Source organism: Helicoverpa armigera, chromosome 5 (genome assembly GCF_030705265.1).
Source record: "Helicoverpa armigera isolate CAAS_96S chromosome 5, ASM3070526v1, whole genome shotgun sequence".
In the NCBI taxonomy this organism is placed as follows: Eukaryota; Metazoa; Arthropoda; class Insecta; order Lepidoptera; family Noctuidae; genus Helicoverpa; species Helicoverpa armigera.
This window is the reverse complement of record NC_087124.1, coordinates 2,715,495-2,729,599: the sequence shown is the minus strand read 5'-3', so window position 1 is coordinate 2,729,599 and position 14,105 is coordinate 2,715,495. Positions and strand designations below refer to the sequence as shown.

The 14,105-nt window shown below is 34.7% G+C and overlaps 1 protein-coding gene across 1 annotated transcript in view; it reads right to left on the bottom strand.

Annotated features, from left to right (window-relative positions):
- Window positions 1–12,404, bottom strand: part of LOC110376590 (adenylyl cyclase 78C) — a 135,124-nt gene extending 122,720 nt beyond the window's left edge. The window contains exon 1 of the mRNA XM_064034918.1: window positions 12,288–12,404. The gene's annotated coding sequence lies outside the window, so the exon portion shown is untranslated. The remainder of the gene's footprint in view (window positions 1–12,287) is intronic.
- Window positions 12,405–14,105: the final 1,701 nt, after the last annotated feature.

The following is a 14,105-nucleotide window of genomic DNA, read 5'->3' as shown; positions in this document are numbered from 1 at the left end:
AACATAATGAGAAGAACATTAATTTTTCTGACCCCGTCCTCCCACAGAAAGTTTTTGAGTTGCCAGCATTATAAATAGCTCCTATTTATCACTTCCATGATATTAACCCTTATTTTATGGTGAATTTAACAAATTGTTCATTTAATGAATAAACTAGCTGTTTCTCACGGCTTCACTAGCATCCTAGGTGACACTCGCAGCTGATAATATAATATGTTTTTATTGGCCATAGAGTTTTGAAAAATCGGTTCGGCAAATCGAAAAAGACATAACAACCTCTCCAACTTTTCCTCCATAGAAAACAAGAAGGTACTTATAGATTTATTTATGAAAGAAGAAAAACATAAGCAAACAAAATTAACCGAATCAAAGCATAACAACAAGATAAAGTTAACATAGCACTTTGAGGACGATTGCCAAAGTTTGGCAAACAGACGAAAAAGTCCACAATACTTTTAATCTATAGGAAGTCATCTCCAAAAGTTTGATATCTCCAATTCCGAAAAAGTTCCAAACACTGATGCGAGGAACTTAGGATTCCGATAAGCGTTAAACATTGCTTTTCAAGTGTCTAAGATAAATCTTTTTTAAGCTGATAGTTGAAACTCGTTTAGATAAACATTGATTTAAAAACTTTCAAGAGAAAATAACTTTTTTTAGATTGCCGACAACGCATTTGCTATTCGTCTGTTCTTGACGATGTCTTCGGGCCGCAAAAATCATTACCATCAGGCAATCCATCTGCTCGTTTGCATAATAAACATATAAAAAAATCATAAGGTCTTTTTTCTATCAACATTTATTTAGCGACATTCAGCTAAACTTGCTGCTATATTCAGGAACTACTTTTTAGTCTTATTTGAAAAATACATTCAATGCTAGGTAGGTACTTTTTTCTCAAAGACATTAGTTACGTTTATCCGGATGCGCGAAATATTTCCCTTTTGACGAGGGATAGAATTAAAAAAAGGGGGCCCAATCTCAAAATGTCACCAGACCTGTCCTTTCGAAAACTTCGAAACCAACTTCTTAATACAAACCTTCTTCAACCTTAATTAGAATCTACAAGTTAAAAATTAAATTACGCATTTGAAATAACTGCTGAATTTTAGAATGGAAAAGATTAAAGTAAAAAGAAAATGTTTTTCGAAGTTGTAAAAGGAATTTAGTCTCGAGGGGTTGGCACTTATTTACTTGTAATAACACTTAATAACAAAGTTCAAGCGTGGTTCAAACAACTAACAATTGGTAGACAGGTTCTTTTTATTTAAGCTACGATAAAGTAGAAAGAAAGTACTTATTTTAAAATTTAATCTGCATCTAAGAAGTGTCTTATAAATCATCAAAATAATCTGTAGATGGCATGGCTGACAAAAAGCATAAACTTTTTAGTTCGAAATTCAAAAATCAGTAATAACAGCGATTCATTCGTATTCATTTAAACTATAGGTATCGTTCGACTTCAACCCTTGACAGTCGACTTAACCATAGAACTTAAAACTTAGCAGATAAACAAAATTTACCTACAAACTAAATTATTATCTCGTTATTCATAAAATTAACACATCCAAATAAGACATCTACTTTTACAACACAAAACCCTTTGAAAAATTCAGGAGATTAATCCATTGAATGAGCAAAACAATAAAGTCAGTGTTCCGAACTTCATAGTAATGAAAACAAGCTATTTTCATGTAAATGCTTGGAACATAAACCTTTCGTTACGATATAAAGAGAGCGGACGCGCGATTTAACCGGAGACAAGTCGGAAAAACTCGGAAAAACTCGGAAAAGTCGTAAATACACCGATCAGTTGTTTTATGCATGACTGGACATAATTCGGAAGGAAAAGTAAGTAGGTTTAGGGCTGTGGAGTGGCAAATATTGTTCTTATTGTTTATTTGTTATGGGTTAAGTATAGTGCTGGAGAGGAAAAAGGACTTCAGATTTGAAAATAAGGAGAAGAAAAGTATTTGAAATAAACGTGATTCGATTCTACAAAGCAGATTTTATCTCACGAAAGAGGTCGAGCCATACCTGTGTGTGTACATGCATAATGTCTTTGTAAGAATCGGTGACTCGACCATTATTGAGCGTTGTTGAGCTTACAGATACATATACAATTATAGCACACTCGTTTTCATTTTCGAAAATAATGAAATGTCAACCTAAAATTTAAACAATTTATACAAAACTACTTCAGTTATAATTATAATAAATGATAGCCATTAACGAGTCTATAAAAATAGTTAATATCTAGTAACTGACACCCACTTTATACTCGACCGCAGTTATCTATGTTAGGGTAATTAAATCGTGTCTGAGCAATTGAACCCTGTCATTATCTAGCGCATTAATTATTGCAAAAAGTATAAAAACATTCGCTTTTATTGTCAGGAGACTGTTACTGTCATCGCTTGCAGTTAAATATGATTAATTTTTAAGATACATGATAATGCAGACATTGTTGACAAACTAAGTTCTTTTTATTATACAGTTCAGCTACATTTCTTTAAAAAACAATATCTTAAAACTTTATTTTATTTTAAACACCAACTTATTTTGTAATATAAAAAATTGTTTTCAAAAAAGTTGTAAAGTATAAAGTAAAAAACTGCATTTTCTTTTTCTATTAACGATGTTTTTTTTCTTTTATGTGTGTCTAGACTCTAAACCAAAAAATAGATAACTTCGTTAAAACTCTTGAACATTGTATAGTACCGACTTATTTTATTTATTTATTTACTAGCTTTTGCCCGCAACTTCGTTCGCGTGGAATAGTGACTACCAGCATTTTTGATTTGATCAATAGATGGCGCTATATGTCCGGAATATTTTTTTTTTGTAATAAAAACTATCCTATGTCCTTTATCGAGTTTCAAACTATGTCTGTACCAAATTTCACACAAATCGGTTCAGTAGTTTAGGCGTGAAGAAAAGACAGACAGACAGACAGAGTTACTTTCGCATTTATAATATTAGTTTGGATTTACTCTCCAAACATACAAATATCTTTACAGGTTACACCCAATGCGATATTGTAGCAAACATAAAATGAATAACTTACTTTTAATATACTTTTAAAAATAAGTATTTCACTGTTGTTAAGTACCATAACAAATCCTGTGGGTAGCTGCTTTATTTTGCAACACAAGCTGATTTTTTAACTCGAAATGCAACCATAATTAAGCGTGCAACAGTTCTTAGAAAAACAGTGATTAACGATTCGATTGATTTGCATCCTCACTGACGTTTTTGCATTGTAAACAATCTTCCTGTATTATTTCCTTTTTAAAAGTATTTGTGTTGTAAGAGCAGTCTCACTGAACATTGTAGATTCTTTATTCAGGAACGTAGACAAAATATGACTTCCGTTTCCCTCTTCAGACTGCAATATTTATTTGGATATTGAGAAAATGCGTGTCTTAGTTGGAAAGCTCTAAAATAAAATACTTACCTATAAAATTTTCAGGAATTAGTAATCGGTCTATCACAATAATAAGCAACAGTACGGGTGTTCTTCACGCTATTTGCTTAGAATATGTCACGCTATTTGATCAAACTTGGCAGTTTAAACTTGGTAGTTTTAACTAATGCATATGATCTACATACATAAGCTAATCACTTTAGCTAATTTATACAAAGGTGCGAGAAGCACCGAAACGCGGGTGAAACAGCTTAAATAACAGATATTAATTTGAACCAAAATTAAAAAGTCCTTTTCTTCAAAATTATTTCCTAATAAGTTCCCTCACAAAAGATACGTCGAAGTATTCTTTTATTGCCGTAATTTAACAATGTAGCCAATCAGACGAGCACAGATTAGATTCTGGCGTGCACGGGCGAAACCCCTCTTGTTCATTTTTGTATCGGCGAAATTAATGGTACCTACGACGTACGGACAGACGTAATACAGTATTATTACTTTACAGATATAAGGTTACCTGTACTGAGAATTATCAAGGTAACGAAGAGTGAAGAGTTTTTACTATTTTATTGGAGTCCATTTTGCGGTAAAAACAAGAACAACAGACAGTTTCCGTTGTTTTTAAATATTTAATCCCCATAGTAAACAGTTTTTTGCCGTAACTGGTAGAACACATGACCGAGTATGCTACAACTACATTATGACATTCAGTAAATTAAAAATCTGAGAAATAAATATAGTGATTTCACATACTTTTTATACAAAAGCAGTCAAAACGTCAAACAAATTCTTGAGACAAAAGTTATATAGCGATTGAAATATCGACCCTAAATGAAACTTACTACTTAATCTACCTACTGAAACTTCCGCCGTTCTTTGTTCCAATAATTTGACAATAACAGAAAACTGATACAAGACATAATGCAATTAGGAAAACAAGAAACAAAGTAAGACATCGTCACAATATTGTTCTCGAGTAGGGAATAAACGGAAGAGGGATACATTGAGCCAATATTGACCCGTAATCGTATTGGGTGCTTCAGATAACTTTGCTGAAAGTAGAACACAAAAATGATTGTTGTTTGGGATGCTGAAAATATATGTAGGATATATAAATTAACATTGGAATTCATAACCTATTCCTTTTTTGGAAGAAGTTTCAAAGGAATTTTTACAAGTATTAATGTTCATGTCAACCTACCCAAATCTGACCTTCCACTACTTGAAAAAGAAAAATCTATTGAAGAAATATGACAGATTGAGGTAGGTATGCCGTGGTATACTTTTCTGCAAAAAATCTGCCGTTATGTCAATGTAACTGTGACAAATTAACTCAATGTTCACGGTTTCGAAGACATCAAACATAAACATTAATAATTTTATTAAAGACGGAAACATAAAATATAGAACAACAACTATAATTTTAAAATTCTGACATAAAAATTATGATATCATCACTCCCTCCATACTTTTCTTTTTATTTATATCATCTTGACATGACGTGTCATTGTTTTCCATAAAAAACAAACAATATGGAACAACAAAAAACCTCATATTTTGCCGTAAAAAAGTAGTTTTACTAAACCTTGTAAACAAGAGTTGTTTAAAATCTATCATTTGGTTTAATTACCAGGAACAAGTGATATCTAAGCAAAAAACAAACAGTACAATCAAGCAAGTTTTAATCTCGTTTTCTTTTATGACATTATCATTTCACAGTGACTCATTTTGTATTTACTTTCGCGTAATCAGGAAGTGTTATACCTACTATTATATGTAAATAGATATTACCTCTTAGTCAGAAATACTAACAAATTCCATTGCAAACTATGGATTTAATTACTTCTTATAAGTCTTCTATCTCTTATTCATTTATATACCAGGTATTTTTCTCTAGGCTAATGCCCATTTTCACCAACAAATACCTAAATTAAGGGATCCCCTAAGAGCATTTACGGAACACTTAATAAGAATTTCGTTTTCACCAAAGTTTACGTATCCCTTATCCATAGTTATTTATGTCAAAATTGGGAGAGCCCTTATTCTAAGTGGCACTTGATTAACACGTTCGCGTGAGCAATCTCATTTTTAAATGTTGGTACTGTGGCGCACCTTTTTCGCACACAAAATTAAACCAAGTCTTAAGACGTCCCGCCGTTATACGTAGTCTTATAATCTGTGTTATGTGGCGCAACGTTATTTCACGTCCGACGTCTATAAACGTTGTCGCCACCACATAGGTCTGACATGGTCCGTCAAAATAAATATGACAATCTAGAGGCCGTCGTACGACGTTGGGCCTTTTCATACTTATATCAATACGACGTTGTAAGACGTTGCTTACGCGAACGTGTTAAGAGATTGTTGGTGAAAATGGGCATAAGTGTACCAAAATTCCACTTAAATTAGTTCGATAGTGTTTTCGTGAAAGAATTGACAGAGTTTGTAAAGATAGATGAAAAATACAGAATTTAGAAAATATAGAAACGTAAATAAAGTTGCAATAATATTATATCCTGGCTAGTGACGTGGAATATTGCAGGCATATCAACCTTAGGATTCTTGTACACAAAGCTGGATGCATCAATAAAATACTTATTGTGTGCAAGATTCTTAATAGAATGAGCAAGGTTTGCTTAGATCGTTTGTTTTAATAATGGTTATGGTTATCTTCTTTATTCTCTGGATATAAAGTTCTCATAACAGAAAAACGCGTAGGTATAAGTAACATTTTCGATTATTTTTTTGCTTTTTCGTTTGATGAGGATTTTAAACGAAAATAATCACGTGACTATATTTTTGGATGGATTTTAAACACATGGTCTTATTACAAAACTTACACATGTGTCTAAGACTTGTCTAAAAAAATGGTGGCTGCAAAATGGACCTTATTTCAATGTCATAATCTGTCATTTTTTTAGACAAGTTTTAAACTGACGTTTAAAAGTTTTTGTGGTAAGACGGTTACTCTCTTAGTATAGTCGAGAAAATACGCACTTTCCTTTCCTGTTTCTATATTCATTTTTCAGTTTATTTGGTGTGACTGTAAAATAACCACATTGTAAAATAGCCCCTAGCACGCATAAACATAAGGTAGCATTTTAATCGTTCTAATAAAACATGTCGAGTATTTTGTATATTTAAGCGAGTTTCCTTCCACCGCCTGTATTGTCCGCAAACAAGACGCACGTCAATAGCTGATACAGTAATATTACTATTTACTTATTTTACATCCATTTTCCTTCAAGAATTATCCGCAAATTCCCTCAGAACATTTGTCATGAATACGGTAAAATGCTAAACGGTGTTTTGGTTGATTTGAGATTAAAACAATCCTGTGAAATCCCCGAACCATTATTTATTTTATTTATTTGGCTCACCAACAATTGTTGTACAAGATAAAAATTACCGCTTTATGAGATGCTCAGCCTATTCACAACAATTTTAAGGTGGCTTTCCAGTTTAACTGTATGCAGTAGTGTAGCAGTGTTTTACATGGAGCAACCTCCATCCACCGGGTAAGGTAAGGTTGTCAGGCTTTCTGACTTCTAACTAGTTCTAACGTGTAACGACTACCAAAGATGTGTAAGATCAACCAATCGATCGAGAAAAACGGATCGTTCGCAATAAAAAAAAACTCAATATAAAACTCAATCGTCAAAATAAGGGAATTCTTATAAAATAAACAATTGGGTGATTTTTATTTATAACTTCACTGCAACAACCTTTAAATGTCACTTACGTTCCATGTGTGAGACAAGACAGCAGAAATACCTTCAGTATTTGTCATTTGTTTTTAATGACTCATTGAAAACAAGCGCTCAATCACTCAAACCTTATGTCACGTGGTCACAATAATCTATACTAATAAGTAAACTTTTTGTTTTTTTTTTTGTAGCCTGAAGGTTCTGAAACTATTGAATCGATCTGAGCTACACTCTTCCCGAATAACATTGGCTATATTTAATCGCAGTCGGGGCAGAAATTCCCAGGGGCCGGGAATGAAACCGCGGGAAAACGACTAGTACGGCATACTGTTGATGAATGGAGAATAATTAAAGTTACGTAAATAACCACAATAAAATACAGGGCATACTTTTTAGCCATTTATCCGAAAGTAGTTCCCTTGGGGTGATACTGAAACCGCGGTAAACAACTGGTAAGTATTACTAATACCAAATCGACTATCGCGGATTTCATTCATAAAATCACAAGATAGAACACCTGCCAAAAAGATGTACTGACGTAGGTAATAAAATGCATTTCAAAAACATCGGCCAACAATTTGGGTGTTCGTTTGCTCGGTAACAAATATATATCGTTTTATCATCTATCAGGCGTTATCTTCATGATAATGTTGATCTGCATTGAAAGCTTCGTGGAGTTACTCTACGTGAACGCTTTTATTCATGACTACGTCAAAACATGGTGTATTCGATCTGTGTTCTACAATGGGGCAGGCAGAAATGGTCTTACACAATAAGAATTTTTGTGTCGTGGATGCGGTTACAACCATGCTCATTATAGAGACTCAACTCTTTAAAATAAAAATAAAGTTTAAAATGAAATAAAGTTTATTTCAAGTAATTTTGGCTTGCAATTTCATGTCGAGGAGTCTCCATTTAGGCATAGAAATGCCTGTAGTTGAAGGCTCTGCTCAGTCCCAGTTTCTCAGTTCTTTAATATAGGGTTCAGAATATAGTTTTCAGGTCGAGTACTATCCTGCCAACGAAAAGTTCAAGAAGACCTGGGTCAGAAAGGCTGCAGAAGGAACAAATTTTAGTTTTATTCAGGAAAAGTCTGACACCAACTAATTCTTCCCGTTGCATATGCAGCAGGATTATCTGTACATTCATACCTGATGCAGCATATTGCGTTAATCATCTCTAATTTTATAGTTCTGTTCTTCATAAAGGCAAAATCTTTCCCTCCACATTACATTATATTTACAGTTCCCCTACATATTCCCCATCAACCTCTATTACATACTCGCTAGGCCAATAGACACGTAACTGCATTACGTTCCATAACTTACTCGATAGGAAGTAGTGGTGACGCTATTTGCCTTGTTACTGAACTGAACACCTACTTGCTGATGTTACTACTTACATATATATATGATAGAAACGGAAGCTGTTCCAACAAAGAAATCAATAACCTGACCTTTTAAGGAGTAAACAGATAAAAAAGCTATACCTAATTAAAGAAGGAACCATTTATTGAAGCAATCAAAAGACAAAAACAAAACAAGGAATCTATGTAAACAAAAGAATCATTAAATTATCTGTCTCAGACCCAGTTGTAAGGGTACCGAATTTTTTGTGCAGTTGACAGCTGTAATGAACTCACTGACAAGATTGCCAACTGTCTCAAACAACAAACAGATTTTAAGCATTATGCCTCACAACTCTTGCTTGAGACTCAGGCTCCACTAAAGCAGAACAGAGAGGTAAAATTTTTAAACAATCAATATAATTTCTCTCCTGAGCGAGTGGAGACAAGATGTTTGACGAACCAAATTCTATTGATTGTCAAAAAACTTCTCCGTTTGGCTTTGCTTTGGTAGTCTAGGTCTGAAGCTGGTTTTGAACGACTTACTAACCAGTTACAACTAATAGCTTCATTATCATGTGTCTCAAAGCTCGCATAACATTTAGTCATTTAGTGCCTCCTGAGTATATTGAGTAGATAAACCCACTGACATTAGTGATCCATTAGCTGTACCAATGACACTTAGTACGTGGTTTATATGTGTTTGTACGTTAATACGTGTACCTATGAGCATTACCATATCTGTTAGTTACACCAAGTCAGGTAAATTGTCACAGTAATGCCTGTATATGCGCGGCGTCCTTAAAATATGCTGACGGGATGCATAATTTCAGCATAGACGTTTGAAAATTTGAACAAGAATAGGTATAAGATTTACAACGACTGATTTCGCATATATCTCCAACGAGGCAGCATACAGAAAGATCAATCCAAACCTATTACAGTCGATTATGTCATAAAGTCAAGTCAAATTGCAACTGTGAAGTGGTGATGAAATTCCACCAGCATGCAGCACTGTATCTCTAAAAACAAAAACGCATATTTTCTGTTATTTCTTCTCTAGAGGTAATATCCAATTATTGTCTTTTCTTACTTGTTTTTTTTTTAATCTTATACTTTGACTTCGATTCAAGTCATGTTCTCGTAAATAAATGTACTTTTACTTTAATACTGCGACGCATCATCCAGTATCTATTATTTCTTCACTTGTGTCCAATTATTGTCTTTCTGTTACTTATTCTTATTATCTTCCTTTTGTGCTAATATCATGTTCTCGTAAATTAGGGTGCGTCTAAACGGAGCATGTAGCTGGAGCGAGTTAACATGCGCAAGCACGCGGGTGGTATTTAGCTTCGGTACATGCGCAAGTCGCTAGATCCGCACGATTTTAAAATTCATGTAACCTGCGCATGTGCCTCAACATGCGCAAGCTGCTTGCACCTTTAATATATGTATATGTTCCTCCTTTCTTTCTAGAACCTAAGCAATATTCGTCCAGTACTGTTACCACTAACAGCTTACAACAGAAGTTATCAAACAAGCGGGCCATGTATTACAATCCATTGTGCTTGTGACGAAACAATGGGTAATTACGAACGGCCGGCGGATAAGACATCACCGTCTCGTGTTTACGGTTTTCACGAACACGTGTGTTGTAAACTACTATTACTAGAAGTTCAGTAATTGGCAAGATGTGTAGTTATCGATACATTGTTTTCTTACTCCGGAAACTATCGCTGTTTCTTTGGAGCTCTGTCTTCCCAAAAGGATTTTTAGATTTTTAGCTTTTAACGCAAAGCTATCGGTCGTTGGCCTTACGTGAAAAATGCGTGAGTCGAAATGAAACCTAGAAGTTAACATTAGCACCACAGATAAGTCCACCAATCATAATCATTTGCCTAGCCTTTTTTCAACTATGCATCCTCGGACCTAACGCTCCAAGTGTCGTCCCGTGTCACTGTGCGGGTATCGTTCTTCTGTTGTTTTGCACACTCGTATTTATTTTCAAGAGGATCATTACAAACAGCACAGATACATCAATGAGCTTAACCTAAGTCCGCTTAGTTTGGTCCCGGATGGATCACCATCAATTCTGTAGACCCCTCCGTGTCACAAAGATATCTTACATCAGTAGTTGTTACGGAGTAAGAACACCGTCAAAGTTTGACAAAAGAGGATCGTATTGGATGATAGTGGTAATTAACTGCATAATTACAATGAAAATTTATAAACTGTTTAGAAACGGGTACTCTATAACATAAAACAAAGTCCCCCGTCACGTCTGTCATGTATAAGATAAAACTACTTCTTCATGCGGCTTTCACCACCATATAGAGTGATTCATAAAACAGATTTAGGCTTGAGGGCAAGCGCAGCCGAAGCTTGACATTAGAAGGGCACAAAAGACTACAATAAAAAATTACGTAGTTCAAAAAATAACACTTTCTACCCAATTCAACGCTTAATTTAGGAATATACCAAAGCACTCCAAACTTTGTTAGGAGTTGAGAGGTTCCAACACTTTTACAATAAAACTTTTTATTTCAGTCCCTCTGGGCCGATGCCTACAAGTACCGCACACTGAAGAATACACAATCGGCCGACAGGCCAAAATAAAAAATCATTTATTCAAACTTGGCTGCAAGACAGCCCTTTTTGAACTTCAGGAATTTACAAAAGATATTCCCCAAAACGCCCACCCTTCACCACTTCCTATGTGTTTTTGCTGGGAAGAAGAAGTGGTGCAACAAACTCCCCAGCAACTCATGTCTGTCTGTAGGTTAGTAAGAAGAACCTTAAAGATTGTTTGATATATCTTGTATACAATGTAATTTGTATATTACAGTACAGGACAATATGCAATATTGACTTAAAATTACAGTAAAAGTAGGAAAGAAACTCGTGAATTCAATTAGTTTTCAATAGGTCTGATTCCGGTTAAATACCTGTAATCTTTGTAATGTGCGTATCTACTACCATTCATTTCCATTCTGATTTATGAGCCCAAACAAACTGTCGGCTGACTAAAAGTTTGCAGTGTGAGGGTCCTTCAAATTATTCAAATATTCATGTCGGTTTTAACGCATTATCTCACTGTATATTTTCAGACAATTTCAGCTAACTGATTATAAATATTATATGCAAATGTGAGTTTGTTTATACTTGAGTTGACAATAGTAGATTATAGAAAAGTTTTTGTTTGGACTCGTGGAGAAGTTCAACGTAATAACATTATATTTGCTCTCTACCATTTCATTGTATTAGAGGGTTTTATATTTATTGTATACAGTTACAGTTCTGTTATATTGTCTGTCTGTTACAGCTTTTTTATCGTCCCACTGCTGGGCACAGGCCTCCTCTCACAAGGAGGAGGATTGAGCATTAATCACCACGTCTCGCCTGCTCGATGCGGGTTGGTGATTTCAGACTATACTATAGTCCAGGTTTCCTCGAGATGTTTTCCTTCACATTTTATTAGTTTATCAGCCATTGGTGTCTAAGGTAAACCTACTTAGAAGAATAGTTAGTGCTGTAAATAAGGAACTTCCATTTACAAACTACCGGCCAACTAAAAGTTTGCAGTGTTCAACGCTCTTATATACGATAAAACACTAACATTATCATATCCGATCGATAGAATAATCACAATATTATGAACCCTTTCATTCATAAAGTTCTTCAAAAATCTATACAATCAACTGTACTCTTATCTGACGCCAACACGAAAACACAGGTTATTTCACTAATAACAAATCTGATAAGCCTTTTAACACCAAAACCAATCCACAGAAATTACCAAAAAACATACCTTTTTAATAGAAATATCCCACAATTATTAACACATTAGAAAACTTCTTTTTATGACACATTCTCACAGCACTAAGAACTAAAAGTTTAGACTCGACGTGGTTTTTACGCGCGCGAAAAATTCACAACCGATCGGTTCGAGTATCAAAGTATTACTAAAGATACATGCGTTGTTTTCACTGATAAACTAGAGTGTTTTACGTAGAGATCGGTCAAGTAAATGGTTCGTTAGTGTAGCTCTAACTAGGTACACCGTTGGTCGCAGAGGATGAAAGCGCGATTGTCGTGCACCGGTCCTGCGTTCGATTCCTGGGTAGGGCCAAATTGACTTGTGAACAAACATTCACAAACTTCTATATTAATTCTACTCAGATTATTTTGCTGATGAGTGCATTTATAACACTCCAACAGCCTTTGTAAACAATACTGGTTTTGACACTGTCTTGCTAATACATTCGTTACAGTAGTGTACATACTAAACACAGTCAGCTGATGATAATTAGCGTATAATATTTAACGAAGTATATCCAAGTCTAACCAAGGGGTTAGACTTGGATATTGGGTTACCCAGGTAACTGGTTTGAGGGGGTCAGATAGGGCAGTCGCTCCTTGTAAAGCACTGGTACTCAGCTACACCCGGTTAGACTGGAAGCCGACCCCAACATAGTTGGGAAAAGGCTCGGAGGATGATGATTTAACGAAATGTATCCTACTAATGTAATGCGAAAGTTTGTCGGTATGTTTGTTACTCCTTCACGCTAAAACTACTGGGAAGCAGAGCCTACTTTTAAAAAAGTTTAAAACAAATTCTTATTCCATTTCTAGTCAAAATTAATGACAACAAAGTGTGACACTGTCCGTTCTACGCTAAAACATTCTTTATAATTATTGTTCCTAATTTGTCCTCTTCTAACGTAATTATGTTTTTTCTTGATGTCTCTTGGTTAATGTTTGTCTTTCTGAGAATTGCCATGAAAAGGAAAGAAACATTCATTCATCTTTATTAGCGTCATCGAAGTTGTTACAATTCCATTTTTATTTCATTGGAATTGTGAAAGAAAATCTCCAAAAGAAAGTGAAGTAGAAAGGTCTTCCATGAAGAAAACTTGTTGTTCGCTATTAATCTAGTATAGACTTAATAGATTTATGAACTAGTATAGCTGATAACAGCGAACCCTCCTCGCCATGAGGAAACTACATGCCGCACTCATATAAAAAGTAACCCATTTCTTGTTCGAATCTTCTTGTTTATGTTTCTTAAGTTTGAAACTTAAGATTTGTGGGATACATAATGCAATCCAAATAAGTAGTTTTTGCATGAAGGATTTGCAAACAGACTCAGAGAAAACTAAATTCCACGATTCTTAACTTCTAACGCCATCTCTGTGTCAATTGAAGCAACATTACGTGACGAAGTTTTCTGATTTTCATTCTCAGCAGCAAGCAGCTTTAGAACGTAATGTAGGGTTACCGTGCGGCGTGATGGATTTCTAGATGTCTGGCTGTAGATGGCTGGTTATTACGAAACTGTTCACAGTCAATTATAGATAGGTTTTAGGTTCTATAGTTCTAGATCATCCCTCTTCCTATTACAATTCCCATTTTCCGCAGCAAAGTAAGATTTTTGGTGTTTTTGTGTGTCCTCCATAGCTCTAAGTAGTCTTCTAAACTCTAGGTTTGATTACCTACTGCAAAGCCTCCTTACACTTAGGTACTGAATATCAGATTAAAATTCATATATGGATGGCATCAACAAGCCGACGAGTTAAAGTTTATTTAAAATTTTATTCACTCGATTAAAATAAAATTTGTGGAAGTC